The 12,327-nt window shown below is 47.8% G+C and overlaps 1 pseudogene; it reads right to left on the reverse strand.

Moving 5' to 3' along the window:
- Positions 1 to 2,914: 2,914 nt before the first annotated feature.
- LOC132585246 (proline-rich protein 18-like) overlaps positions 2,915 to 12,327 on the reverse strand; it is a 42,900-nt pseudogene continuing 33,487 nt past the window's right edge.

Here is a 12,327-nt window from a genome sequence, read left to right on the forward strand (position 1 = left end):
TTCCCCCACATCGTGGGTAGGAACAATGTGATATAAATGTCTACAGATATGGCACGTCCATGATTTTGGAAATGATTTGTGAACCTAGAGTGTTCTAGAATACATTGTAACGCCACACATTTTGCAAATGGGCTATGAGCAATGTTTAAAATAATGTTTATATTATTTTAAAGGGGTGGCCAAATTTGCTTAATGTAATGGTTGCAGAGAATAAACATCAGATGAAGGAAGGAAGGAAGGAAGGAAGGAAGGAAGGAAGGAAGGAAGGAAGGAAGGAAGGAAGGAAGGAAGGAAGGAAGGAAGGAAGGAAGAAGAGAATTGCAGATTTATACCCCGCCCTTCTCTCTGAATCAGAGACTCAGAGCGGCTTACAATCTCCTATGTCTTCTCCCCCCACAACAGACACCCTGTGAGGTGGGTGGGGCTGAGAGGGCTCTCACAGCAGCTGCCCTTTCAAGGACAACCTCTGCCAGAGCAATGGCTGACCCAAGACCATTCCAGCAGCTGCAAGTGGAGGAGTGGGGAATCAAACCCGGTTCTTCCATATAAGAGTCCACACACTTAACCACTACACCAAACTGGCTCTCTGGAAGGGAGGGAGAAAGGAAGGAAGGAAGGAAGGAAGGAAGGAAGGAAGGAAGGAAGGAAGGAAGGAAGGAAGGAAGGAAGGAAGGAAGGAAGGAAGGAAGGAAGGAAGAATGGCAATTAGACGGGGAGGGAGAGGTGGAAAGAAAGCAATTTTAACTTTAAAAGCATTCTCTAAGCTGCTGGCTGGCTTGACTTGAAGAATTTATTTATTTATTTTATTTACCTTAAATTCCTATCCCGCCCTCCGCAAGAGAACTCAGGGCAGCTAACAGTCAATGTAGATGTTTGCATTTACAATTTAAAAACCAATAAAATATAATTGCAATTAAAACATTCTAAAAAAAAAAACATTCTATGGTGCTGTCTTTAATATAGACGGATTCTTTTCCTGATGGTGATCAGATAGCAATCATAGCTCTTTAGAGATGTGGGGTGGCCGTCTTCTCCCGGGTCAGATGTTGAATGCCTGTTGGAACAGTTCTGTCTTGCAGGCCCTGCGGAAGGAAGAAGTGATTTAAAGAGAGAAATGCCTTCTCCAAGTCAGTCAATGGGGCAGTGGGGGCTTCAAGAGCCACACAGTAGGTGTGAAAGAGCCACAGTTTGGCCACCCCTGTTATATACGAGGTAGGTGTGAAAATGAAACACCGGAAGCGTACAGAGACTATATTATTTTACACGGGTGTATTGTATTACTATCTGGAGGCTGACAAACCCATCCTTCTCTCTGAATCAGAGACTCAGAGCGTGGCTTACAATCTCCCATGTCTTCTCCCCCACAACAGACACCCTGTGAGGTGGGTGGGGCTGAGAGGGCTCTCACAGCAGCTGCCCTTTCAAGGCTTACAGTCTCCTCTATCTTCACCCCCACAACAGACACCCTGTGAGGTGGGTGGGGCTGAGAGGGCTCTCCCAGCAGATGCCCTTTCAAGGCTTACAATCTCCTCTGTCTTCTCCCCCCACAACAGACACCCTGTGAGGTGGGTGGGGCTGAGAGGGCTCTCACAGCAGCTGCCCTTTCAAGGCTTACAATCTCCTCTGTCTTCTCCCCCCACAACAGACACCCTGTGAGGTGGGTGGGGCTGAGAGGGCTCTCACAGCAGATGCCCTTTCAAGGCTTACAATCTCCTCTGTCTTCTCCCCCCACAACAGACACCCTGTGAGGTGGGTGGGGCTGAGAGGGCTCTCACAGCAGCTGCCCTTTCAAGGCTTACAGTCTCCTCTATCTTCACCCCCACAACAGACACCCTGTGAGGTGGGTGGGGCTGAGAGGGCTCTCACAGCAGCTGCCCCTTTCAAAGACAACCTCTGCCAGATCTATGGCTGACCCAAGGCCATTCCAGCAGTTGTAAGTGGAGGAGTGGGGAATCAAACCCGGTTCTCCCAGATAAGAGTCCACGCACTTAACCACTACACCAAACTGACTCTCTATAGACCAACGGCTCCATTCATTATAAGACAGCCGAAGAGGTTCATATGTCAAGTTTCTTTTCCTTCTCTATCATTCCCTTTAACGAACAATGACAACAAACTTCCTTGAAGAAGTGCAAGGAAAGAAATCCTGAATCCGGTTTTCTAACTGGAAGCTGGGCTGGCCTTAGAGTGTGGCATCCTAGGCAAGGCTAACTTCTGCCCCCCCACACACACTGATGACATCATCGCAGCACATGGGGGTCTCAATTTGTCACCCCCAGAAGGCTGGCGCTCTAGGTAATTGCCTAGTTTGCCTAGTGGAGAGAGAAACAGTGCCGGCACAGTACAGAGCAGTAAATCAAACAACTGTGCCAAAAAATTAACACTTCATTTAAAGTGGAAAAGTATTAAAGTATTTATAAATGTACAAGCATCCAAAGCATTATAATAACAATTACAAAACATTTAAGAACACAAAGTCCCATAAGGAAAGGAAAGGTCCCCTGTGCAAGCACCAGTCGTTTCCGACTCTGGGGTGACGTTGCTTTCACAACGTTTTCACGGCAGACTTTTTACGGGGTGGTTTGCCATTGCCTTCCCCAGTCATCTACACTTTCCCCCCAGCAAGCCGGGGACTCCTTTGACCAACCTTGGAAGGATGGAAGGCTGAGTCAACCTGGAGCCGGCTACCTGAAAACCCAGCTTCCGCCGGGGATCGAACTCAGGTTGTGAGCAGAGCTTAGGACTGCAGTACTGCAGCTATGTCAAGTCCACCGTCTGACTCCGGAAGAATTCTCAGTCCTCAAAGAGTTACAAGAGTACAAGAGTTACAGGATGGCATTGCAAGGTATTGTTTTATGGTTTCTGTCTTATTGTCATAACTTTGTTTGTAAGAAGTATAGTTATGTGTCTTTTGTTACTTTGTGTATCGCTGCACTTTATCCACAGTATATTTGTTCGGCTTATGAAAAAGCTGTACGCAGTGAAACGCCATATCAAGCTGGTGATCCTGTGAAGGTGAATTTCCCTTGGAAGCCGATTTCTGTGGACAGACCCTGTTTTAGAAATAATTTGGGAGTTTACACAACCCTTTGAGGACTGAGAATTCTTCCGGAGTCACGCAGTGGAACTGACATACTCTTTATGGGACTTGGTGTTCTTAAATGTTTTGTAATTGCTATTAGAACACTTTGGATGCTTGTGCACTTATAAATACGTTAATACTTTTCTACTTGAAATGAAGTGTTAGTTTTTTGGCACAGGTGTTTGATTTACTTCTACTAGTTTGCCTCGTGGTCTAGAGGATCTTATTATAATTTGTCGGCAACTTGGATTTCTTCCTGAACAGACAGATGTGGCCGCTGCATATAAATTGGCTTTGTTTGCTAGCACTGCAGTAAAACCGAAGCAAAGGGCCGTCCAAGGTCACCTTCTCGATGGCTGCACTGATTTGTGGGGCAGTGGCTTTGTATTTTTATGTCTGCCAATGGTATTCTGGATATTCTTCTATGGTTTGAGGCAAAAAAAAAATTTAAGACACATTAGTTAATTAACTGTATATTGTGGGAAAGGGAGATCTCAGAAAAGGAAACAGATGAAGCTGGCTTGCATAGATTATTTATTATTTGTGCCTCGGAAGTCCTGGGCAGCAGCAACTGGGACGGGATCTGCCTCCCACACTGTCATTGACTGAAGAGGGGAGGGGGGGGTGAATAGTCTCCTGGAAAGCCACACAAAACTTAATCATGCAGCTGAGATCAATTTTGTTCATTGTCTGGAACGGGGCTGGATTCAGGCCAACAGACGCCCACAGCCAGGGCTTTTTTTGTAGCAGGAGCTCCTTTGCCTATTAGGCCACTCCCACTTGATGTAGCCAATCCTCCTGGAGCTTAGAGTAGGCCCTGTAAGAAGAGCCCTGTAAGCTCTTGGAGGATTGGCTACATCAGGGGGTGTGGCCTAATAGGCAAAGGAGTACCTGCTAGACAAAAAAAAGACCTGCCCTCAGCCCAGCCACGCAAAGTTGCCCCTCGGCTCCTCCATTGCGTGACTGACATTATGATTCAATAGGGTTGCCGAGTTTCGGAAGTGACATCATCGCACCGGAGGATGTTGTGCTGGGGATGCTCTAGAACTCGCGATAAAACTCTAGGGTACCATAGAGTTTTAGTGCGAGTCCTAGAGTGTCCCCAGTGTGATGATGTCACTTCCAGGTGATATCAACCACCAGGGATGGCAAGCGCCAACGGGGATCTATGGGGGGCAGGGATCCACCCAGTGGCCTGCTCCCCGCCAGCAGGTTGGGGCCCTCCTGGGTGGGGGATCCCCTGCCCCCAGCAGGAGTTTAACAGCCCTATGCTGAAGTGCTGGAGCTGAAAGAAGAGACTGACATCTCTTTGTTAAGAGCAAATGGCGTTCGCATTGAGTTACTGCACTGTGTCACACTGCATATTGTATTACTTCGTTGTTTGTAAATTTTCCTCGTTAAAGTGGGCTTTGTAACTTTACATATTGTTCTTACTTAAAGATGCTAAATACTTTAGAGTTTTATTAAGTACTTAAGTCTTTTGTCACCCTGGGGCTTTTCTTTCATTCTTTAGCCATATAATTACCCCAGGTCTCTTTTGCTTGTTGGTTAAAAGAACCAAGCCTGTAAGTGAGTGAAAGGTCTCTTTCTGGGACCCTGACTGCCAGTTTGAGTAGACAACAGTGACTTTGTTGGATGAAGGATCTGATTCAGTACCAGGTGGCTTCATGTGTTTATGTGACAACAATAAATGGTATGTAAGAACATAAGAGAAGCCATGTTGGATCAGGTCAATGGCCCATCCAGTCCAACACTCTGTGTCACACAGTGGCCAAAAAACCCAGGTGCCATCAAGAGGTCCATCAGTGGGGCCAAGATGCTAGAAGCCTTCATACTATTGCCCCTCCCAAGCACCAAGAATACAGAGCATCCCTGCCCCAGATAGAGAGTTCCTGTCACGGGCTGGGGCCAGGGCCAGGTCAGGCAAAGTCCAGGGGCAGTCCAAGGTCTGTAGCTGGTGAGCAAAGAGGGTCCAAGGCGCCAAAACCGAATTACAGTCCAGGTATCGCAGGTCAGAAGTTCAAAAGCCGAAGTCAGGGGGTTCAGAAGTCAAAGCCAAAGTCAGGGGTCCAGAAGCCAAAGTCAAAAGCCGGGGTGGATGCTAGAACATCAGGAAACTGACTAGTTGCTTCCACAAAGCCTCCTCCCAAAGCCTACAGCTATATAGCCCTCTGCTGTCTGTTGCCCATTTGGGCTAATTGCTGGCTCAGAGAGGCAGCCAGGATCCTGCTGAGACTCAAGCATCCTCACTCATAGAAGGGTCAGAATCCTTTCAAAACTCAGGGCTCAGGGAGCGTCTTGCTCGTGAGCGTGCCGCCCTCCTCCGATCCCTGAGGTCCTGACGAAGGCGGTCACGCACGCGAGCCACCCGAGAGGGCGAGGCAGGGGGGCTTGGCTCTTCTCCAGCAGGAGGCAGGGGCACTGGTGCAGGTGGCAGGGGCACAGTTTCTTCTGCAGGCTCAGCTTCTTCTGCAGGGTCCCCAGTACCCATGACAGTTCCACCAATACACTGTGGCTAATAGTCACTGATGGACCTCTGTTCCATATGTTTATCCAATCCCCTCTTGAAGCTGACTATGCTTGTAGCTGCCACCACCTCCTGTGGCAGTGAATCCCATGTGTTAATCACCCTTTGGGTGAAGAAGGACTTCCTTTTATTTGTTCTAACCCAACTGCTCAGCAATTTCATCGAGTGCCCATGAGTTCTTGTATTGTGAGAAAGGAAGAAAAGTTCTTTCTATGCCTTCTCTATACCATGCAGAATCTTGTAAAACTCTATTACATCACCCCTCGGTCAACATTTCATCAAGCTAAAGAGCCCCAAGCATTTTAACCTTTCTTCTTGGGAAAGATCCCTTTGGGGTGCCTCACAATCCTCTCTGATTCTCACCACCCTGAACAATTTAGTATCATCTGCTTACTCCCAACTCCGAATCATTAATGAACATGTTAAAAAGCATTGGACCCAGTACTGAATAAATATGTCAGTGAGCTCAATTTTATCAGTGAAACTGAAAGAAAAAACTTGGGGGAAAGAGAAAAATCACAGAACAGGAGAAATTAGAAGAAGAAATTAGAAGAAGCGCCCTAACAGTAGTTTGTGGCCTAATATGCAAAGGAGTTCCTGCTACAAAAAACAAAAACAAAAAAACCCTGGTGGCTTCATGTGTTTATGTGACAGCAATAAATGGTAGAATAAATATGTCAGCGAGCTCAATTTTATCAGTGAAACTGGAAGAAAAATCTTCGGGGAAAGAGAAAATCAAAGAACAACAGGAGAAATGAGCAGAAGAGAGAAAGACAATGGGCGTTTTCGCACTGACCTTCAAGTGGTGCGACCACCCTCCTCACGCTGGCGGATCTGCAGGGATTTTGCACCAGAAGCACCGGCGCACCCAAAAGAGCCGGCGACTTCCGCCGCGAAACCAGCTCAAACGGAAACCGCCAAGAAGCAGGAAAACGTTTGAGCTGGTTTCGCGACGAAAGTCGCCGGCTCTTTTGGGTGCGCCGGCGCTTCTGGTGCGAAATCCCTGCAGATCCGCCGGCGTGAGGAGGGTGGTCGCACCACTTGAAGGTCAGTGCGAAAACGCCCTTAGACTTAAATGGGCTCAGAAGTGTGTAACTCAGTTTAGGCCTAGGAACTGGCCTGTTGATCAGAGAACACAAGGCAAGCTTATAATGACAGAACCATGTAATTTAAGAAATGGGTATCTACCATCAACATACAGGATGCATTTAGAGATAATCCACTGGTCAAACAAAATATGGTGCAATCTGAGAAAGGAATTTAGGGAAAGCAGCAAGCCAGTCGCCCGATCAGATTGAAGGAAATTGGGGTCAAATAATCTGGGACAGAAAGGAAAGCAGGAGACAATGAAGAAAACAAAAGACAGAGCTGAAGAAAAAAATACCTAAAATGAAAGGCAAAAAAAAGTGTACCAGAGGAGAGCGGAGAAGCCGAATAAGTCACTTTACAGGTGATGAGATAATAGGAAAGAGGAATAAAAAGATAATTAGAAATTGAGCAATTAACAAAATCTATAATTGGGCTACCAGAACAAGGTGCTCAAAGAACAAACTCGAATTATCTGACAAGAAAGAAAATGTAAAATGGCTGGGCCTGAAAAAGAATCAATATGAATATTAAACACATCTTAAAAGTCAGAAGGGAAAAGGGCACCTTGAGTCGAAGGAGATAAGCAGGACAGAAAAGTTTGAAATAAAACACATAAATAAGGAGAAAGCACCTCAGGAATAATTTTAAAAAAAAAAAAAAAAGAGAGAAGAAGAGAAGAATGAGGAAATACGCAACTGATTAAACACAGCCAAATAAAGAAAAATAGCTTGGGGGGGAAAAAAGAATAACATGAAATTCAAAGAAGGAAATGTCAAAGTTGGCCAGGTGAACGGACTTACATTTTCATTTTCCTTTCTTCTGTGTTCCTTTTGCTTTCTGCGCACGTGTTGCTGCCTCTAATGGTCAATTTGATATTACATTGTTTTATAGCCGGTGTATCTCCCTGTAGATTGAAACTGCAGGTTTTTATGCCTGATACAGATTGATGTAATATCAAATTGGCCACTGGAGGACGCAAAGCACATGCGGAAGAGAAAAGCCCTCAACCCTCAAAGCAACAGGAACACACAAAGCATGGAAAATGAAAATGTATTTGAGGAAAGGGTGAGAGGACAAAAAGAAAAAAAATAGCCAGCTTTTCTATGGGAGACTGTGGTGTTAAACCCAAAGATAGGTGCATATCATCTGAGTAGTTCATAATAAGTGTAGGCTATGTTTTACCATAACAAGAGCACAACATAACAAGAGCCAGTTTGGTGGAGTGGTTAAGTGCGCGAATTCTTACCTGGGAGAACCGGGTTTGATTCCTCACTCCTCCACTTGCACCTGCTGGAATGGCCTTGGGTCAGCCATAGCTCTCACAGGAGTTGTCCTTGAAAGGAAAGCTGCTGCAAGAGCTCTCTCAGCCCCACCTACCTCACAGGGTGTCTGTTGTGGGGGGGGGAAGGTAAAGGAGATGGTGACCGCTCTGAGACTCTGAGATTCAGATTATATGGTGGGATATAAATCCAATATCTATCTTTCTTTCTTTCTTTCTTTCTTTCTTTCTTTCTTTCTTTCTTTCTTTCTTTCTTTCTTTCTTTCTTTCTTTCTTTCTTTCTTTCTTTCTTTCTTTCTCTTGATTCCTCCAAGTTCTGGGTTCAGGAGCTGTCTTCTGATTTTTCCCTTATGTCAGCCTCCTCTTGAGCCGCACTTAAGTTCCTCTGACAACAGCGCTGACATACATTAGCGTACATCTCCCCTCCTTTCATAAATCAGCTACAGCTTTGATATTTCAAACAGGAGTGTCGAAATGATGGATTTGTGTGGGCTAGTAATGAAGATGAAAAGTGGAGAATTCAGAAGCTAATTAATATACCGCTCGGCATTAATTAGAATTCTTGATGATGTTTAACCAGACAGAAGCTGGCTTTTTTTTTTTTGTAGAGCTCTTTTGTACTTCATTAGCTCCGTAGGAAGCAAATAAGGGAGCGTGCCCCCTTATAAATCGATTTTTCATCTGAAAAGACCCAACTTAACTCATCAAAGTCCGCCCAAATGGCTTGAATGAAAGGAGGGGTAGATATGGTTTTATCTTAATTGCCAGCATATGCAATTCCCCCGGGGGGGGGGGGGAAGTTTTAAGATAACATTTCATAAAGTTAAAGAACTTCTAGATGAGGTCCTGACACCACCCGGGTAATTGAACCTCCCACACCCCTGGCTCTGGTCTTCTGTTCCCCCTGATCTACTGGTACTTCCTAATAGACTGCATAACCTCTAAGATCCAGAGCTCTTGAGGAAAAAGATTCCTTGACAATAAAAAAAGGCCTCCATCCCACTGGTTGGTTGGTCACATGGAAATGTGTCTATCATTTTTGCCTTACACTTCTTTTCAACACGGGTGGAATTCTAGTGGGAGCTCCTTTGAATATTAGGCCACACCTTGCTGAGGTAGCCAATCCTCCAAGAGCTTACAAAAAAGAGCCTTGTAAGCTCTTGGAGGATTGGCTACATCAGGGGTGTGTGGCCTAATATGTAGGGGTGGAATTCTAGCAGGAGTTCCTTTGCATATTAGCCCCCCCCTCCAATGTAGCCAATCCTTCAAGACAAAAAAGAGCCTTGTAAGCTCTTGGAGGAATGGCTACATCAGGGGTTGTGTGGCCTAATATGTAGGGGTGGAATTCTAGCAGAGATTCCTTTGCATATTAGGCCCCACCCCCCCTGATGTAGCCAATCCTCCAAGAGCTTACCAAAAAAGAGCCTTGTAAGCTCTTGGAGGACTGGCTACATCAGGGGTGTGTGGCTTAATATGCAAAGGAGCTCCTGCTAGAATTCCACCTCTGCTTTTCCATATGTTACTCTTATCCAATACTCCCTCTAAGCAGTGGAGTCTCGTGAGCAAAACGCTTTCTGCTCCTGAGCTAGCTGGCATTAAGGTTGCGAGCAAGTGATTTTGCTACTAAATTAGTTTGCTCTGGGGCCATCCTTCCTGAGCTAAGGACAAAAATGGGTGAGCTGGAGGTGAAAAAACAACACAACGGTGAGCCAGCTCACACTAACTTTGCTTAGAGGGAGCACTGCTCTTATCTCTATTGTTTTACTTTAATGTTTCAAAGCTGTCAACCATTGTGAAGGGATGTAAACAATCTCACCTGCATTCACTAAAGGGTGGCCAAACTGTGGCTGAGAGCTACATGTGGCTCTTTCACACATATTGTGTAGCTCTTGAAGCCCCCACCTCCCCATTGCCAGCAGCTTGGAGAACGCATTTAGAGTGAAGCTGCTTTCTTTCTGCCTTTCCTAGAGAGCCAGTTTGGTGTAGTGGTTAAGTGTGCGGACTCTTATCTGGGAGAATCAGGTTTGATTCCCCACTCATCCACTTGCACCTGCTGGCATGGCCTTGGGTCAGCCATAGCTCTGGCAGAGGTTGTCCTTGAAAGGGCAGCTGCTGTGAGAGTCCTCTCAGCCCCACCCACCTCACAGGGCAACCTGTTGTGGGGGAGGGAGATAAAGAAGATTGTAGCCGCTCTGAGACTCTTGAGTGGAGGGCAGAATATAAATCCAATGTCTTCTTCTTCTTCCCTCCCCCATCTGTCGTCCTTCCTTCCTACCTTCCTTCCTGACTCTCAGACATCTGACGTTCATGTCTTGGGACTCTCAAAAACCTATGTTATGCAAGTCTGGTAGGCTTCCCAACCCTCCCGCCCTGGCGGGGGACCCCAGGTTTTCCGCCTCTTCCCCCGCTCCCCCCAAAAATGGAAGCGGGGGGAGGGGGGGAAATGGCTGCACCGCGAGGCTTCCCGAGCCGGTGTTGGAGCCTGGCGCCAGGAGAGGCATTTGCCGCGTCGGGCGAACGCGTGCCTGGGGGTCCACACTGCTGCCTGGGGAAGAACCGGCGGGACCTTCACAGGGTTACTCAAGTGGGGCAGGGTATCCAGCTTGTTGCCTTGGTCGCGGGCCGCAGCGCTCTCGACGCCTCGCAGCCACTCGGTGCACTTCCGCACCAGCCCTTCGCCAGCGGCTTACAGGCCCCGGTGGCACCGGGCGTCCTCTTCCTCATACTTCACGTCGTCGTAGCGGTGGCGCTCATTCAAGAGGGAGACCTGGAGCAGGGCGCGCAAGTCCCCGCCAGGGTTGGAGCCTGGCGCCAGGAGAGGCTTTGCCGCGTCAGGCGAGGCGTGCCTGGGGGGTCCGCACTCGTTGCCGCCGCTGCTGCTTCTCCAGACTTCGGCGCTGCAGCACCCGCACTGCCTCCGGGGGAAGGGCTAAGCGAGAAGCGCAGCACCGCCTCTCCGCGCCCTCCTTGCGCCGCGCCGAGACTCCTCGCAGGAGCGTGTGCTCGGCAGCGCCAAGCCCGAGCGGCCCTGGGCGGGAGATGGAGGAGGGAGTCCCAAGAGCGGTGCTGCTGTCGGCCGGCGTTCACATCCAGCAGAGCCGTCTCAGAGAGGCAAGTGGAGGCCCCTGCCCCCGTTTGCAGGAAGGTGCCAGCAGAGGCCAAGCCGCATCCCACCCCCCACCCCGTCACGAGTGCAGGGTCGCCGCAGGATTTGACCTTTGAAGTTCAATTATGCTTGTCACAGCCCTTCATCTTGGCTCCACCCCTAATGTCTCCTGGCTCCACCCCCAAAGTCTCCTGGCTCCACCCCCAGCCTTTGACGGTGCGCCGCTGATAGCGGCGGACAGGGTCAGGAGCTTGGGGGTGCTGTTGGAGCTTCCCTAAAGATGGAGGCTCAGATAGCAGCCGCTGCCAAGTCCGCGTTTTTTCATCTTAGGCGGGCAAGGCAGTTGGCCCCCTTTTTGGAGCGCGACGACCTAGCAACAGTGATCCATGCCACGGTCACCTCGAGGTTAGACTACTGTAATGCCCTCTACATGGGGCTGCCCCTGTCCCGAACTCGGAAATTGCAGCTGGTGCAGAATGCCGCGGCCCGGCTGTTATTAGGTCTCCCAAAGCGGGAACACATTCAGCCGGGTCTTCGGACCCTGCACTGGCTTCCAGTAATATACCGAGTCCGGTACAAGGTGCTGGTTATCACCCTTTAAAAGCCCCTATATGGCTTGGGACCTGTCTACCTGAAGACCGTCTTTCCCCGCACGTTCCCCAGAGAGTACTGAGGTCGGGAACACAAAATCTCCTTACCATCCCTGGGCCGAAGGAAGCCCGCTTGAAGTCCACCAGAGAAAGGGCTTTCTCTGTTATGGCCCCTACATGGTGGAATCAGCTGCCGGAAGAGGTGAGGGCCCTGCGGGACCTTGTTCAGTTCCGCAGGGCCTGTAAGATGACCCTCTTCCGGCTAGCCTATAACTAGCTTGAGAATTTTAATGTAACTTGCTGGATTTCTTTATATACAGTTGCAATATTTATTAATGTGTATTAATAACTAAGGTTTTATCTGTTTTATCTGTTTTAAATACGGATCCCTTTATATGTTTAACTATTGTAATTTTGTTGGATCTACTATTGGAAAGCCGCCCTGAGCCACTTGTGGGAAGGGCGGGATACAAATCTTAAATAAATAAAAATAAATAAAAATAAATAAAAAGTCCCCAGATATTTCTTGAATTGGACTTGGCAACCCTAAAGTCTGGCCACCCCTAAATCAACAAAAATTTGATGGAATATAATTAATACTATCTAAAACCGTGTTATTTCCAGAGATTTTCAGCTTTCACATGGAATTTTGAG

Source organism: Heteronotia binoei, chromosome 16, assembly GCF_032191835.1.
Source record: "Heteronotia binoei isolate CCM8104 ecotype False Entrance Well chromosome 16, APGP_CSIRO_Hbin_v1, whole genome shotgun sequence".
Classification (NCBI taxonomy): Eukaryota; Metazoa; Chordata; class Lepidosauria; order Squamata; family Gekkonidae; genus Heteronotia; species Heteronotia binoei.